At 38.5% G+C, this 13,741-nt stretch overlaps 1 protein-coding gene and 1 long non-coding RNA gene across 12 annotated transcripts in view; one reads left to right on the forward strand and one right to left on the reverse strand.

The window, feature by feature from the left end:
• The window catches only part of LOC129725427 (fat-like cadherin-related tumor suppressor homolog), a 682,871-nt gene extending 677,757 nt beyond the window's left edge, over positions 1-5,114 (reverse strand). For 6 of the 11 annotated variants that reach the window (XM_055681270.1, XM_055681269.1, XM_055681268.1 and 3 more), the window contains exon 1: positions 4,312-5,114. The gene's annotated coding sequence lies outside the window, so the exon portion shown is untranslated. The remainder of the gene's footprint in view (positions 1-4,311) is intronic. The other 5 variants (XM_055681264.1, XM_055681263.1, XM_055681262.1 and 2 more) reach the window with 5 other exon arrangements.
• A 272-nt stretch (positions 5,115-5,386) lies between these two features.
• On the forward strand, positions 5,387-6,716 carry LOC129725595 (uncharacterized). The gene is made up of 4 exons (XR_008728120.1): positions 5,387-5,529; positions 5,636-5,773; positions 5,845-6,376; positions 6,434-6,716. It is a non-coding gene; the product is annotated as an uncharacterized LOC129725595 (long non-coding RNA).
• Positions 6,717-13,741: the final 7,025 nt, after the last annotated feature.

A 13,741-nucleotide genomic window follows, 5' to 3' on the forward strand; every position in this document is an offset into this window, starting at 1 on the left:
GGATTTATTCCTCAGTAACGAACTGAAACAGAGTTTGGTTCGTGCCTTAAAGCGGTCAAATTTTCATATTTTGGCCCGATGAAAAAAAATGCAAACAAGTTCAGGAAATTTTCGATACAAAAAAAAATTTTTTTAATGCCGAATGTCTTAGAAATGCAGAACACGTCAAGATCTGGTGTTATCTAAAAAACGGAAAAAACGACTTTCTGGGACTTAGAGATTTTTGAGCTGGGAAACAATATCATTTCACTTGTCCTATTCTCGATTTCACTACATGTCAATCTCATTCCACGAAGGTGATTTTTGTCACCTCACTTGAGGTGGAATCGGGAATAGGTCTCAAAAAGTGAAGTGGGCGTGAGATTGAAATATATTTCACCGTGAAGTGACTCCCGTATTAAGCACCATTGTTTTAATCGCTGATGACTGGAATCAATCAAACCACATCTATTACAAATGACAGAAGTTATATTTCCAATATTATAAGCTTGAAGTTTTCCACGGCTCGAAATTATGTCGTTCACAAATTCATATACTTTCGAGCGATTGTGGATGGAAAGAAAAGTGCGAGAAAGATTCCCCCAAATTACTCTCCAATCGGCAGACACACTGTTTTCAATATTTGAAATCTCTAATTGAATTAAAATATCACAATAGATCTTATCTCTGGTCGCAGTAATGAGTCCACATAGAAAAAAAATTGAATTAAAAATATGACAATACAGCAGTTTTGTGGTTGGTAGATCAAAATGTTCTTTGACACATTTCCCCTCAGCTATCCATTCTCTCGCATTGCGCGTGAGATTTTCATGAGTCACAAATAATTAAAAAAATCTTCTTCAACAGTTCCGTCTTCAACTAGAGAATAGAAAACGTACTCCACGAACAGGGCTCTACATTAGGTTTCCGGGTCAATCAGCTTTAATCCGCCTTTCCGAATTTTCCACATGCTGATTTAATTTTTACCTAAATGAGCATTAGAAGGCGGAAAAATTTGAAAAACGTACCAAAGCTTCGAAAGGATGTAACACTTCAAAGGTAGACATCTCTCAAATATATTTATTCGTCGAGCACTGTGTAAGTTTAAAGCTGCCTTGATATTATTTATCAATCTTAGGTAATCAGCATTGACTGTACCAGTTCATGTTCTCTCAAAAACCACACCTAACACAGTTATACTATTAATTTAGGGAATAATCTGAGGGCTTGGCGATGCTCTGTTAATTCGTAAAATCACTGATTTTTTAAAGTTACTCTTAATTTTATCAAATTTATAATATGAATTAAATATTTCAAGCAATCTGACAAACTCTTCCTCATTTCTAATGAACACTGTTACATCGTCAGCAAATGCCATTACCGAAATGAATTTGTCACACTCAAGGACAGCTGGAATGGAAGCCGGTATCTTCCTTGAAAGAGGCTCTATATATAACACAAAAATTATCATACGCAATGGACATCCTAGGCAAACGGAACATCTAATGTCGATGTCTGACGTGAGAAGACTCATGATTTAGCATTTTTGTACAAAGTTTGTAAACGATCAGTCAGTTGCGATGGGAAACCGAATTTGTTTAACACTTTCCAGAGGTAATTATGGTCTACTCTGTCAATAGCTTTATTCAAGTCCAGACTAACGAGTCATACTTTGAAACTTCTAGTTTAGCAGGAATTAGTCAGTTTTCTTCTGAATTTTTTTAGGTTATCAGCACATCACATATTATTAAGACATGCTGTTTGTCCTTTTCCTATAAGTTTACCTAATATTTTCGTTTTCATCCGTTCAACAATAATTTTCATAAATATTTCAAAATCGCAGTTTAATAAACTTGTAGGACGATAGTCGTTCAAAGATAAGCTGTTACCACTTTTTTTTGGTATCAATGTTATTATCCCATCAGTAAAATTAGTAAATGGCTATTTCGAGCCATTTAAGTAACTGTTAAACATATCAGCTAAATCAGTTTTAAAGGTATCAAAGTGGGTTAAATAAAATTCATAGTTTATCCCAGCTGATCCCACAGTTTTCTTTTGCTGAGAGCAGGTTTTATTTCGTTTTCATCAATAGGCTTCATCAATCGATTTCGGTCATTATCATTCAGCGTTTCATCAATGTTATTAATCGTATCATCTGTAGAACTTTTCTTTTCAAATAAAGTTGGCAAAACTTGAAACACTGTTGGCCAATGTCCCATAGCCACTGAAATATTGATTCGAGGTCCAAAGATTCTTGCACCAGTTTTGTACCTATATTTGATCCATCTGTGAAAAATATCGTTGAGCCTAGAGGAACGTCTGGAACTGCGACTTCTCAGTCTGTACGCTTTCGCATAACCGATCCAGTCTCCTTCATACTCATCACTGACCATCTTTTGAAGTTCAGTATACTCAAGTGATCTCAGGTAAGTAAATGGCATCAACTCATTGCATTTACTGCTTTGCAACATTGTGTACATCTCAGGGCTGCAAATTTTCACTGTCAGCAATTTATTTTCAGTGAAATTGATAACTTTAAATGTTAATTTTCCACGACAGAGCTGGAAATGAATATTACTTTTAGCTCCTTCCAACTGACTGTGATAATGTTGACTGGCAACATAACTCTGATTTAGCACACGCTGTGTTGCTGTAGGTATGTTTATGAAACTTCATCGACTTGATGCAATGGATTGGCTAAAATCAAATAATTTCGCTATTAATTTAGACTTCTCATTTTTTCACTGGAAATTGATACAGATTGCACTAGAGATCAGTATCAACTCAAGAGAATGAAAATACTGTTGTGTCGTTTTCGTTTTGCAGTTTTGAAATGTTGTAGCATTGCAGCGCTTAGGCTAATGACATACTGAGGCGTCAAATGAAGCGAAGCAAAAAGCGTCGCAAAAGCGTCAGAGCTACTTCTTCGAATGTCTATATGAAACGCTCGAACCGGTAATACTGGAGCGGCAAAGACGCGTCGATAGAGGCGGCGAAACAGAACGAGTAGTGTTTTGACGCGCGTATATGTACGCGGTAATACCATATTCAGACTAAATCTTTTATCGCCAGGTGCTTTGTATTTGCTTTGTTTTGGTTTGGTAATTGAAAAAAGCAAATAAATACATTTTTGTTTAGAAAATGTTAAAATGTTTAGAAGAGGGTGGTGCAGTAAATCCATGTTCAGACTAAACCTGATATCGCCAGGTACTTAATATTTGCTTTATTTTGGTCTTAAATCTTAAAAAAGAAAAAAAGTAGGATAGAAAATACTATCGGGAAAAATTTTCAGGTCGTCGGGAAAATAGCACTGATATTGATGATTGATATTGTTGAGTTTTGATTTGAATGGCCAGAAATCTAGCATGCTGAACTTCTTTGGTCGCGAAAATGCAAGCCGCTGAGTAACTAGCTGTGCTCTCATTGGTTATTCAAATCCTAACAGATATTATAAACTAGTTGAACGTTGCTCGGGGTCAACGGGTTTAAAATTTAGAATAATTTCTTATTTTTTTTACTACGTCTGTAGCGCAACTCACTTCAGTAATATTATTTTATTTCACAAAAAAATCTCTGTTTACTAAAAACGTAGTTAACCGTGCTTGTAGAAGCAAAAAAATTTTCATTGGACGAATTTATATTTCCTTTAAACAAAACCGCTGTTGGAATCTAGTAATATGACAACACAACGCATTTGCGACGCTCGCTCCAGTATGTCATAGGAAGCTTCACCCAACGCTTCTGTTTATTCCGCTTCTCAAACGCTCAACGCTTCGCTCCATTTGACGCCTCAGTATGTCAGTAGCTTTAGGCTTATCTTCTACCACTGCAGTATTTTTAATTCACACCAATTACGATGTTGTTATCAGGCATTAAAAATTTCATATAATCAGAGTAAAATTGGTTCCAACTGATTAGAACTGCAAAATCCCTGTCCAGTAAATGAAGAACAGCATCTCGTAATCACACAGTAATTTTGCATCGAATGAGATCGCTCTAAATTCTTCCATCCTTTCATCTGCTAGCGAAAAACCAGTTTAACTAATAAAACTACTGTTAAAAGTTTTCCCCTTAAACTAATAACACCTCCCACAGCAGTCAACTCTCAACAGGTGCACATGTTAGCTGTCAAATGCGGCCACTCGACCAGCAGAGAAAGTGACATTCTGTTGGCGCTGCAGATGCAACAGCTTTTACTTTGGACCGACACTATCTCCGCTGCTCACGCATATCCATCCAATTATCCTGCATGAACCACACGCTACCGTAACGCCGCCTCCGCTCGGCAGAAAACCGGAATTCCGTATAAGGCCTTTAACACTTTATACTAACCAGCAGCACACACACCGGTTCTGGGCGAATCGCGCGTTGCACGATACGATTTATGCCAGCCAAAGTCCGAACCACATTTATCTACAGCACAAAACTACTCACTCCCGTGTACATCTCTGGTCGCACAAACACAGGCGCGCACAGGTGCGCCACAACAGGGCACGGAATCGCGAACTCAGATTGAACTTATTCTAATTCCCACACGAGACACCAAGATTTGTGGCCTTCATTTCATTAAGCTCCGGTCCAAACAAACACTTGAAGTCCGTGGCCTCCGCACAACGAGTCGCGCGGCCTGCAAATCTAATCAAATTTTATATATTATTCAATCAATTATTGAATTATGTTCATTCTCTCTACACACTCGGTATCTGCCGTATTTACGACGAAACTTCAACTCCACTTTTGGCTCCTTCGTCCGCGCTCTGCTGATGCAGCAAAACGCCAACACGACTGCAGCAGCAGCGGTGTGTGCGGAGAGACGGCTACAATGCAGCCGCGGAAGAACGAATCGAACGCGAAGAAACAGGAATTGTAGCAACAAAAAAAAAAAAGGTTTCACTGGGCCTATAGTGTATTAGTGCTGGAACACAGCTCGCTGTTCTCCGCAAGAGCACACAACACACCTAGCTTACGTTCCACAAGCTTCGTCGTGACCTCACCGTGTACAACTAGTCTTGATTTGGGCAATCAATGTAAGCGCCCTTTAGACAACCAGAACCGTCCGTCCGTTCGTCGGAGGAGCACCGAATCACGACACACTGTCAACCGGACAAAAGCACGCGGCGAACTAATCGAGCGACGAGCAGCTGGGGTAACTCGAACGCGAACCCGCACCAGAAAACAACTCCAGCCAGCGAAGAGACCAGCAAAGATTGGGCGAAAGCATAGCGGGCGAGCTTCGAACGGAACCGTGCGCACGAACACTCGTGCAGGTGAGCGCCCATAGTTTGTTCAGAACCCGGGCGAAATGTTCATCGCATGCAACGAACACTAGCATCGGAAAAACCGGCTGTAGCAGGCCGTGTGTAGAAATGAAGGGAATAATCGAATCAAAACAAAAAGAATTACACCACTACAGTGATCCGATTGTTTTGATATTTATCGTCTTGTTTTGGAGCGAGTTTTTGGACGAAATAGATTCAGAATGTGTTACAATTTTGTGTTATAATAATATCTGAATCATATTCAAATAGAAAAGTTCCAGCTTCGAGGAAGGTATGATAATCAATTTAACATTCGTCTGATTCAAGCTACCGCAACAGAAAACATGTTGCTACACGAAGGCACATGTGGGTGATTATTCATTCAATGTTTATTGCAGCATGTCAGCGGAATGAATGAAATATTTCAACCGCAATTCAATGTACAAGAAAAACTAGCACAAGTGAGCATAGGGTGTGAGCATACCTTTTTCAAACTGTGAATGGTCTTAAAAACGTTAAAAGCCACCGTTCTAAAGGTAAAAAAATAACTAAATTCTTTTTGAAGTGTTAATAAAATCTAGGAAAGACTAAGGTTTCATTCATTTAGACCAACTTGTTGGAATACGATGGAGAAGAACTGGCTAGAGCTGTGTACTGGTTCATTGTCAATATTTGGAAGGAAGAACGAATACCGGTGGAGTGGATGGAAGATATCGTGTGTCCAATCTACAAAAAGAGCGACAAGCTGGAGTGCTGTAATTACCGGGCAATCACTCTGCTGTACGCCGCCTACAAGGTACTCTCCCAAATACTCTGGCGTCGACTATTACCATTTGCGAAGCAGTTCGTGGGGCACTACCGGGCGGGATTCATGGGTGCCCACGCCACCACAGATATTCGCGCTTCGACAGGTCATACAGAAATGCCCGGAATACAACGTGCCCACACATCATCTATTCATCGATTTCAAATCGGCATTCGATGGAATCGATCGAGACCAGCTTTGGTAAATTGGACATCCAACTGCTGAAAGTAGTCAAATCGACCATGGATGATGCGCTGAAACGTTTCCGTGAACGTACATTTGTTGTTCTTATGTCTATTTCAAGCAGTAAATGTGGAGCTGACGATTGAAAAATGTACTAACAATAGCGAGACAGCGATCTATTGTCCTAAACACTCTCTATTTGTTTCAGACTCGATATCACTTGAAATCTTCACCTCTGAAACCCGTCTGCAGTGAACCACTTTCAAAGACGAACTGAGAGATACAACTATTAACCATCTTGAAGGGAAAACAATCAAAGTGTCACTAATTCAAATTTAAACTCATTGAAACCCGCTTCCAAAGGCCAGACGAAGCAAATGATTACAAATCAATTTCAGAATCGTTAGAAAGCTAAACTTCTGGAAAAAACGATAACCTGAAACGATTCCAAATAAAGCTTAAAATCATCGAAAAGATAATATGGTGCCACAAAAGACTACAAACGATAAAGACCGCTATATAGTTGAACTCTGATTTGTTGACAAACGATTCCAATGCCCAGAAAATCCCCAAAAACTTTCCACAAAAGTGAACTATTTTTCAAATTAAACGCAGAATCGCCAAAAAACGATTTTTGAGATCGCAAAATATATAAAAATAAATCGGAAAGACGCAAAAAGAAATCGTTGCAAATACCTCAAAGGCCAGAAATACTAAAAACAGATTACCATTATGCTCCAAATCTCCAAAGGCTATTTGTTGCATAGCAAAAGTGATTGCATCTGTTAAAATCGATGCAAACTTCTCCTTTTTGATAATTCTTTTAATAATAGAAACTAAGATTTTGGTTGATTGTTCTTCCGCGTACCCCCTGAAGGTTTTCCAGTACCCCCAGTACGCGTACGCGCCCAAGCAACCAGAAGTTCGAATTTCACTTAACACACGAACTTAGAAGTTCACATAAGGTTCAGATTTGGTTCCGTGGAACATTCTTGCTAAACAACAGGACACAATACTCACAAACCGAACTTGATTCTAAATAAAGTACCGTCAACACCTGAAAGCAACTTGAAGGTTCATGAGAAGCTGCTTGTTCCCCTTTATCGGAACCTTAAAGTTCACATAAAGTTCACACGTGAACTTCAAAACCCCCGGAAGTTAAAGTTCGGTTAGCATTTTATCCGTTCTTTTAATCAGCACGAAAGTTCAGTAGAAGCTGCTCACTACTCTTCATTCGAACCTTAAAGTTCATATAAAGTTCACACGTGAACTTCAAAGCCGCCGGAAAATGAAGTTCGGTTAGCATTTTATCCGTACTTTTAATCAGCACGAAAGTTCAGGAGAAGTCTATGTCGTACTTCATTTCTACTTTAAAGTTCATGTTAAGTTCCGACTCGGCTTTGGCGAAAGTGAAGTTTGCTCCAGGATTAGTGATGAAAAATGAGTTTTTCAAAAACAATAAGGAAAAGTGGTTTTTATTATCATCGGAATATTTTCATCTAAAGGAACGGCAAAAGGAAAACAAAGTAATAATTCCAATAGTTAATATAAGGGTGTTTAAAGGCTTTCTCTATCTAAACACTTGCTTTTGTCATCTTATAGGAAATATATATTAAGAATTCAGATCAACAAAAAAAATAAACCGGATGTAAGCTGTGAATTCCCGTTAGACACTTGATTGCGCGTTATGCTTTTATCCCTGAGCATTTTGTCCAAATCTTGGGTGTTATTTAAGTTCGACCACGGCATGATGTTGCCGGTTCTGGAGGTCCGAATCCATTTCTCGGATACCACCGAGAGTTTTCTATGTCACCAACGGCTCGTTTCGACTACGGCAAACAGCATATCTATTAATCTAAAAAGTTTTTATCGATTTTGGTCATTTATCATATTTTGTATATACTGCATACCAGAATAAATTCAAAATCAAAAATTAAATTAAAAATTAAAGTAAAATCAAAACAAACTAGTGAACTGTCAGACTTAAGTTCACATTGCGTTCCGCGTGTACTTTTTCTGAACTTTCAAGTTCAAGGTGTTTCAAGGTGACGAAGAGAAATCAACACATCGAGTAAAATCGATGCTGATCTCTTATAGCGGGAACGGAGCAGTGGTATGAATCAAGGCTTCAAAGAGGGAGGACTCGAGTTCGAAGCTTGGTGTAGTAAGTTGCAAAAAAAAAATATGAAATTTAATAATAAATGGAGCCAGGCAATTATTCTCCAGATCTAGATTTCTTCAGTAATGATTATCATGGGATTATACCAACACGAAAAAAATGAGTGGAGGAAATTGAAAAATTGCAAATTGATTTTTATTTTAGGTTTTTTTAAAGTTTTCTTTTCAAGCTGAATAGCGCTCTGTTCAGCGACCTATCCGAACTTAATGTGAACTTTCTAGTTCGCTTCAGAAGCTGCTTTGCATGCTACTCGTAGTTTATTCAACAAATGCGAACTTGAAAGAACGGATAAAATTGAGTGTTTTTCGGTGATTGCGGGTTTCGAATTGTGTTGACGGAGGCGTTCAGGAGACCGGCGTGTGTAATAGATGTGTTTGTTGGGAGAAATTCCCACCATCAGAAGGTTAAACGGATTAAAATTGATACTGCGTGGGGCCTGTGAAAGACCGTTTTGAATGTGTTGGGAAGAGCGTCTTTAACAGCGCTTCTAAGATAGACAAGTATTGGTGTGGACGGTGTTACCGATGCCAAGTGGCCTGACACGAAACCACCCTACAGGAAAGGTATTTATACGGGATGAAGAAGAAAATGGAGTAGAATAAGTATTTTGTCTCAATCTGTGAGGTTTGAATGTAGGAAGCACAGTGCATTACGACGACGGAAAGGTATTCGAATTCGTGGTTCAGATGTTCTGATGTTATGGGCCGTAAAACGGCAGAACTGAGTATGCGTGAGTCAATATGAAGTGCGCATATAAAGTATGTTTATGTGTGTGTGTGTGTTGAAGAAACATAGCAAACATTGGCTTACACGATCTACCGCGCAGCAAAATATTTTATACTTACAGGCTTACCTATTTATACGTTAAAAAAAGATACATCTACTCTAACTCGTTCAATACTTTTGGATTTATTGAGCATGTTATTATGAGGTTTTCAAAATCGATTTTGATATGCTATATTAAAAGCTGCCGACGACTGTCTAGTGATTACAAGTAATTGCAACGGAATCATTTGCAATGCGCAACTGTTGGATGTTGCCTACTACTGTTGATAATTGTGGCTGTTAGTTGTGGTCTTGCATTGCCACAAGCTTGCATGAATACTAGGAGCCCTTCATACAATTAATACTTATAAAGATCACTTGATTCTGGTTTGATTAGTTGCATGGGCTCGTATAGTGGAATGTCAGCGGGGAAAAAGTCAAATATTCCGACTGGAGAACTAATGCCGAGTATTATGCTGTGATGATGATATTTTTGGTGAAAATAAATAGTATTTATGAAAATAGCAAGAATAAACCTCCCTAAGGACTGAAATAACGCAGTCATTTAACCCTTTCCCGCTCATGGTGACTCTAAATCACCAAGAATTATAATCATCATATCTTGACATAAAATATTTTGTTGTGCTTACGATTGTTCCATGAACTTTTATATGCTGCCTCAGAGCATCACTGGGCATTTTCTTCAAAATACTACAGTTGACAGTAATTTTAGTTAGTCTACAAAGTGTTCAGCTTGAATTTTCTCGTGAAGCTATAAATTTTAATGATAAACCTTGTGAGCGGGAGAGGGTTAATCTCACTGCTGTTCTAAGGTTATCCAAAAACTGTTATAGAAAATGGACAAACAAATATGGCATGCCATAAAACGGATAACAAATATAACAAATTAAAATCACAAATTCTACAAATAGATTTATGTGAATTTTTTAACATTTTTTAACTCCTACGAAATATAATTATACTTACATATATACGCTTATACAGTAACATTGGGTAAACCACCAAACCATTGAGAATATTAAAAATATTAATGAATTACGGTGAATCTATGGAAAATCGGTAGAGCTAACACCTTCTTGATCCCGAAACAAAGAAAATTGCAGGAATGAAATTCTACTGCACCTGTCTTCGTTTCACATTATCACTGCCAGACAGTGGGAGAGAGATAGGTTCCACACACACGAACTGATGAGCATTCTCCCATTTTTTTAAAGGATCGGGCAAGATCGCTCCACCAATTCTATTTTTTCTGACAGTACCTGAAAACCAAAAGCGGATATTAGCGAAACAATCTATTTTACCAAAAATGTCAATCGGGCAACCTGTTGCGAAAAAATGTTTTTCATTGAGCAGGCACATCAAATGGTAAGAAGTAAAAAAGTTGTCGAAAAATTTCGGTAATGCGATGGCGATACAACTTTATTCAGCAAGCTCAGTACAACGTCTGCTCCCAAACCAATAGTTTTATCATGAGGAGTTGATGCCTCTCCGTTCTATCGACAAATCATGAGAAAACACATCAAATCGCATGAAACGCTCATTGGCTGTATCCACAAACGCCCTTATTTTTGCGAGTTTATCATTCTTGTCGAGGTTGTTGTTATTGGAGAGATGAATAAACCGTTTAATGTTGTCAAACCTTGATCGTGGCATTGTTCTTTTCACCATTTGCACACCTAAATCGAAATCCGTGGACTAGTATAACTTCCACAGAGGAAGTTTATGATAACCAGCCAAAAATAAAATGCCAATAAATCGACGAATTCCATATGGTTCCAGAGCTAAACGATGATTGGATTGATAAGCATATTCTGTGGAATACTTGACAATCATATCAACAACTTCGTCGTCCAAAAATAAATCAAACAACTCATATGATGTCTTATCGACTGCAAAGAACGAAATTGTATACAATTTTTGCTTAAAAATGTTTCCTACGCTTAGCTCACCTAATTTTCCTATCACATCCTCAATCTTGGCAGCTCGATATTTACCGGTTGCCTGGAATACTCACCGATTCGTTGTTGCCAACAAGATGTTCCGAAATCGTTTAAGGTTCTATACTTTTTCGGTTTCTTTGCATTTGATTCACAGGTTGGTTCATCCAATGATGTTGCTTCTTGCTCCTCAGATGTAATATTATCGGCATAGAATTCTATTTCAAACTCACCGGCAATATCCATCTCTTGGATCATTTTCATCATTTATTTCGTCATCAATATCTTCATTGTCACTTTGATCATCAACGGGAGGGGGAATATATACCACATTTACTTCAGATGCCCGTTGAATAGCTAAAGTTTCTTCATCATCACTCTCTTCCTCCAGTATAGCAAAAACTTCATGCTTCGTCAATGCGCGGCGTCGATTCTTCTTGATTTCTAAACATGAAGATCGAATTCACTATAGATATACTTAGAGCAAAGTAATAAAAAGACATGAAACTGATACTAACGATAGCTTCAATACAGATTCCGTCCACTTAAAACAATAATAATTGACGCACTATAAAATAAACATTCAGAATAGTTTCTCCCAGAAAAATTTCCTACAAATATCATGTATCGATATACTTTTAAGAGCCAACTGGACATCTATAGAGAATAAGTTTTGAAAAAGTGGATTTTCCCATATAAAATGGAAACTTTAGGTGATCGAAGCAAGCTGTGATCAAGAACGGACGTGAAAATGTTTCTCGTCGGAATTTTTCATCGTTTTTTTCAAGTTTTTAAAAGTTATATATTTTCTATCTGGAAAAGGAATGTGTCTACGTTTATTGAATGAAGGCCGCTGTTGTTTCGGTGTGAATTCCGAGTGTTTGATTTGAATCGCGATGAAGTGTTCCGAGGGTTGTCGAATACGGTTGGGGATAGTGCAATAATGTCGACGTATTTTATTTAGCCTTCCCGTCGTGTAATCGTTATATTTTAAGTGCAAAGGGTGGAGTAAAAGGTAATACGGAATGTGGCGGTTTCGTATTATCGGTGAGAGTGACGCCAATGTTGAAATCCGTGAAAGATTCGTGCAATTTTGTGGTTAATTTGTGAGAGCTGCATTTCTTTTTCGGTGGCGGAGCACGTTTCCCGCTAGCCCTTGCCTTGTCATAAGTGTGTGTGAGTAAGTGCAAGGTGAACAAGGAAAAGCGAGAGAAGTGCGAGTGCAGGATGACCGTTGCTCTTGCGTGCGGCACTTCCTCGCACTAGCATGATGGTTCAGAGAGGACGCGGGAATTAAAGGATAAGTATTAGTGTTAGTGACGTTTTGCCTGTGTTTTTTGTTTGATTTGCATGGCAAAAGGGAAGCAATGTTTTTTTTGTTTTTTTTTTCTCTGCTTTCATTTTGAGCAGTTATGCCCTTGTTTTATGATTTTTCTAGCTTTTGAGTAAATACTGAAACACATAGACAATTTTAAATTTAATTAAGTAGAAATCTTGTCGGTCAGCATGGCAAACAAATTTTGATTGCGATTGTTTTGGCATTTTGTTGAATCTAATTAGTGCTCGGTCTTGTTAGATATGCATATTTGCATTTTTTAAATTTTCTAGCTATGAATGCATGAAACTTTGCCAGTTTTTCGTACTCAGTAGGTATCTTCGCTTCATTATTCAAGAAGTAAGTGGTAATCAACGCGAAATACCGTGTCTCCGCGTATGCGTCGGTAAGAGGGAATAGAGCGGTCGCGCAAAACTTTCCGGGGTAAACGTGTTTTCGACCCAGGTGAGCTTTGCTCAACTATGGATTTTTGGTGTGTTGTGACTGCCGAGGTGTACCAAACCATTTATTCGCAGACTGTCCACCCGTAGGTTCTATTTCAGCACGCAGTGATTCGGAGTAGGTTCCGTTCGTTCGATAAATATCGTAAATAATCAATCGCGACAAAACATCGTAATTAATCGCCACCAAATATCGCAATTATTTGCAATTAATATCAGGAGTATACGCGACTCGTCTGTCAACGCACATATCCTTCTTTTTCTTTCTTTTTTCGTTCGTTTCAAACGGCGATGGCCAAGCAAATAGGCCGTTTTTGAAGTTCTCTTGCTGACCGCTTGCAGTATGTGTTGAGGGCCTATATATTTACTTTTTTCTTGTTTTCGGTTAATGCATATCTGGTTGCTTCGTAACATTGTGTAGTCAGCTGAGATAAATCAATGAGAGATACGTTTCGGTAGTTGCATAATGACTTCATAAACAGATTTTCGAATATTTGAGTCTGTCTTGATTAGGTTATAGGTCCGGTATCCTTGCGTGCGCATTATTTTTGCGGTGTTACATCATCAACCGGAATGAGTTCGGATCGCGTTATGATTTCCGTAAAAGACATAATGAACTTGTACGCGCGATATTTGGTATTATGAACCCGGTATTAGAACTCAGCGCATCGTTTACCAAAACGAAATCTGCTGCAAACCTTACCCTTCTCCAACATCCCAGTGATTTCTCGTGGAAGTGCAAAGGTGTTCTCGGCTTCCAATAAAGCGAGTATCACGTCAACATATTCCTATACACACTCCTTCTTTGACCTGCATTCGGATGCGGCCGGCGCTGGTA

This window comes from Wyeomyia smithii, chromosome 2 (genome assembly GCF_029784165.1).
Source record: "Wyeomyia smithii strain HCP4-BCI-WySm-NY-G18 chromosome 2, ASM2978416v1, whole genome shotgun sequence".
NCBI lineage: Eukaryota > Metazoa > Arthropoda > Insecta > Diptera > Culicidae > Wyeomyia > Wyeomyia smithii.